General features: G+C 37.9%; 1 pseudogene; it reads left to right on the top strand.

The window, feature by feature from the left end:
• Window positions 1–1291: 1291 nt before the first annotated feature.
• On the top strand, window positions 1292–4169 carry LOC129300237 (elongation factor 1-alpha-like; annotated as a pseudogene).
• The last annotated feature ends 513 nt before the right edge of the window (window positions 4170–4682 follow it).

The following is a 4682-nucleotide window of genomic DNA, read 5'->3' as shown; positions in this document are numbered from 1 at the left end:
AAATTCGAGCCTCCTCTTTGAAATTATTGTTTCTCATATGATACTTCAAGCTTTTGTTATTTTGGATTGAATCATGGATAATTTGCTATTGTGCCAAGACTTGTGGTAATTTTAGATTTCAAGTTAGATGTTGAATTATAGATAATTGAATATTGTGGCTATTATGTGGATTTATGGTTTTATGGATGCTATTTTTGATTGATATATAGGGTTATTATTGTTGATTTGTGATAGTTTATTTTGAAATGATGAGAAACATTATATTTTATGAGTAGAGCAATTATTTGATGGGCTGGACGGCTCAAAGTTGCCCAACTAGCTCTGCCCTGCCCAAACTAATAATGCATTTTGTGGGCAGGCTGGGCATCAGGCAAGGTCTTGTCCAGCCCAGCCCTACTTATGTGCACCCCTAATTTCTGAGTAATTTTGAAATCCACAACATTGTGTTCAAGTATCTTGGTGAGACAAATGATACCAAAAAAAAAAACACAGAATAAGATTGTGTCATGAGTTTTGCAAAATCCCTAATTTTTTGACAAAACGTCCTAGTTTTAAGGGAGAAGTTACCACCACTTTGACACTATACATAGAAAATGAAAACACAAAGAAATACAATCAACCTTACTCAAAAACCTTGCATTCTACTTTTTTTTAGCCTTTCGTTTTATTAATTAGTTTTTAGCCTTGTAACTTTTCACATTCAATAAAAATCAAAACACTTGTTCTATTAAGTTTGTACCTCTTTTACATTCGAGTGAATTGTGATAATGGAGCTTAGAATTCTTTTATTATCAAGTGAGACTCAGCGTCTGTAGCACCCTGGTATTAGTTGTTCACACTATCACCAATATCTTATCACAAAAATGATTATATATTTTTGTAAATTTTTTATTAGTCACTAAAACTCTAAAATTGTAAGTATTTAATTTGATACTTGCAACTTTTTTTAAAAAATTATCAAAATTTAACTGCCACTAATTTCTCGCTTACAATTTAATTTATGTCACTCTCCTGTAAAAAAAAAAATTTCCTCATTTACAGTTTAACGTCACTCTCCCAGAAAAATATGATAGGGAAAGACACATAAATATTCCGATATTCATCGCCTTGTGATTGTGACGAATTTTGCCTATTCCAAGCAGGCCACTAGGGCGAAACAAAGAAAAAGCCCCAGAACAACACGGATTTAAAAGCGCGTCGATCGTACCTTCCTTGATCCAAGTTCCTGACTTGGCGATTCAGGCCAATTTCAGTGCAATTTAGCAAACACTGCTGCATTGGTTGCGAGTGGGGCAATAGATTAGGTCAAATACGAAACAACGAGGGTATTTTCGAAAACGGCATCCTCGTGCTGCCATATAAAAGCCTTCGAATTCTGCTTATTTCCTTTATCGCTCAGTCTCTAGTGCGGCTGAGGGTACTCGCTTGGCATTCTCCACTTCGTTGAAGGTAAAATCTTGATCTGCGTCTCGCTTGTTTTCTTAGTTACTAAGCCGATTAGAATGTCACTTGTGTTTATCTGGATGGTGGATGATGATGTTTCCTGGGTTTTTGTTGCGTTCTTTATGCTTTGATGGATTTGCTTGACGGCTGCTGGTTGATGTGAGTTATTCTGTCTGTGTCGAGTGCATTTGATTTTTGTAACTGATTCGAGGATAGTTTCCAGATTGTGGGTTTTATTGCTTTTACTCTCATGTTTGCATGCATAGATCTGATATTGTAATATCTAAATCCTAGCATGCCTTTGCCAAAGGTGTGAGTCTTTGTTATCTTCACTAGGTAATTCCGGATCTGTGTGTTGTGAGGAAATTTACCGAGTGTGGCTTGGGAGTTTATGGTCATGTAGCAGCCAATAGATGTGTGATATATTGAACATGCTTGAGCTCTTGCTTACATATATCTGATTTGTGGTCCCCTGTTCATTGATATTTGATCTTCTGGCTGAGATGACTTTTTATTCTTAGTCGTGGTATGCATATGAAAGTTTTGACTTAATCTTTTTGCATTCTCCTTAATGTGGAGTAATTTATTCTTCTTTTTGTTTCGTGATAAGATAAATCAACATCAAGACTGAAATAAGGACTTTAATACTTTTTTGGAATGTTTGGTGTGGCATTTTTATTTGACTAATTTTCTTCAACATATCAATATGTGAACGCACTTTAGTTGATGGATTGAAAATTTTTTTAGCCATTTCAATGGTGATTGTTGTCGCTATTGGAGAGATAAATGTTGAGTTTGATCATTTCAAATTTATGAATAATGACGATGATATGTACTGTTAAATGTCAAACCGCATTGATGGATTCTTCCAAGTTATTCTCCAATGAACGAATGTTTTGTTTGTGATATTGAGAATTATAATCTGATTATCTTTGTTTACAGTATCTCCTGTTAAGGCATCATGGGTAAAGAGAAGACTCACATCAACATTGTGGTTATTGGTCATGTCGACTCTGGGAAGTCAACTACTACTGGCCACTTGATCTACAAGCTTGGAGGAATTGACAAGCGTGTTATTGAGAGATTTGAGAAAGAAGCTGCTGAGATGAACAAGAGATCATTCAAATATGCCTGGTGCTTGACAAGCTAAGGCTGAGCGTGAAAGAGGAATTACCATTGATATTGCATTGTGGAAGTTTGAGACCACCAAATACTACTGCACAGTCAGTGATGCTCCTGGACATCGTGATTTCATCAAGAACATGATTACAGGAACTTCCCAGGCTGACTGTGCCGTCCTGATCATTGATTCCACTACTGGTGGTTTTGAAGCAGGTATTTCAAAGGATGGACAGACTCGTGAGCATGCTCTGCTTGCTTTCACTCTTGGGGTCAAGCAAATGATCTGCTGCTGCAATAAGGTATGAGTGTAGTTTTCTTTGAGCACACACTGCTTTGGTCACATCTGATTATTGCATTTGTGTTTCACAGCAGAATTTATGTTGCCTTTTCGTGTCTTTGTAACAGATGGATGCCACGACCCCTAAGTACTCAAAGGCCAGATATGATGAAATTGTGAAGGAAGTCTCTTCCTACTTGAAGAAGGTTGGTTACAACCCAGATAAAATTCCCTTCGTCCCCTATCTCAGGATTCGAGGGTGACAACATGATTGAGAGGTCCACCAACCTTGACTGGTACAAGGGTCCAACCCTCCTTGAGGCTCTTGATCAGATCCAAGAGCCCAAGAGGCCCTCAGACAAGCCTCTCAGGCTTCCCTTGCAGGATGTCTATAAGATTGGTGGTATTGGTACCGTGCCAGTTGGACGAGTGGAGACTGGTGTTCTGAAGCCTGGTATGGTGGTGACTTTTGGTCCCTCGGGACTGACAACTGAAGTTAAGTCTGTTGAGATGCACCATGAGGCTCTCCAGGAGGCTCTTCCAGGTGACAACGTGGGATTTAATGTGAAGAACGTTGCAGTCAAGGATCTGAAGCGTGGTTTTGTTGCCTCTAACTCTCTAAAGATGACCCTGCAAAGGAGGCTGCCAACTTCACATCTCAAGTTATCATCATGAACCATCCTGGTCAGATTGGAAATGGCTATGCCCCTGTGCTTGACTGCCACACATCCCACATTGCTGTTAAATTCGCCGAGCTTTTGACCAAGATTGACAGGCGATCTGGTAAAGAGCTTGAGAAGGAGCCCAAATTTTTGAAGAATGGTGATGCAGGTATGGTTAAGATGATTCCCACCAAGCCCATGGTGGTTGAAACTTTCTCTGAGTATCCCCCACTTGGACGTTTTGCTGTGAGGGACATGCGTCAAACTGTTGCTGTGGGAGTCATCAAGAACGTGGAGAAGAAGGACGCAACTGGACCAAGGTCACTAAGGCAGCCCAGAAGAAGGGAGGCAAGTGATTTCTCTGCAACTACATGGTATCAAGGTTGCAGAAATCAGTGGTTTATTGTTAGTTTCGTCATTGAAGAGTCGGATGCTTTTGTTATAGTTTTGAGTATCTGTCGTTGTCTTGCAGCCTTAACATGCAAGTCTGGGTTCTTGATGGCGGCAAAGAGTTTTCGTTTCAGTCTGCCGAGTCATGTTTTGTTTTAATGTCAGTCTTATGCGAACTCCATTTTCAAAAGCAGCCTGAGGGTTTTAGGTTTGCTCTTTCGCTGCTTAGGGATGCTTTAATTTTACTTATAATTTATATTTTTTTTTTAGTTTTTCATTTTCAAGCCCAATCTTATTTTCTTTCCCTCGAATTTTTCACTGCACAAATTTAGATCTTGCTAATATGTGGTTACCTTATTGGTGGCGGTGAATGACACGTTTGAGATAATGAAACGGTGATTTGACGGGACTTGGCGCTGCTGATCTCGCTTCCAAGTTGAGAAACAGGGCCCTTACCCGAGCCAAGAAGTAAGAGTCCCTTTATTGTGAGGTGAAAGAAGAAATCAATATCAGTATCATAGTTCAATATCTCTCTCATTGTCATCTCCGTATGATAAAACTGATCAAAACTACCGTTTATCGACGATACTTCTAATTCTATTTATAAATTATTTTTATTAATATCAATATAATAAAAATATAAAAAATAAAATTTAATAAAATTACAACATTAGTTTTAAATAGAAAATAAATTATATGATATTATTTTTGTCTTTTTTTTATTTTTTAAGATAATTTAGACATTTTTTTTAAATAAGACATATTATTAATAATTTGAGGAAATTAGT

This window comes from Prosopis cineraria, unplaced genomic scaffold (assembly GCF_029017545.1).
Source record: "Prosopis cineraria cultivar Desert tree isolate PC_DT_omini unplaced genomic scaffold, ASM2901754v1 PC1495, whole genome shotgun sequence".
Taxonomy (NCBI): Eukaryota; Viridiplantae; Streptophyta; class Magnoliopsida; order Fabales; family Fabaceae; genus Prosopis; species Prosopis cineraria.
Note: the sequence above shows the minus strand (reverse complement) of the source record. Positions and strands in the feature narration are given on the sequence as shown.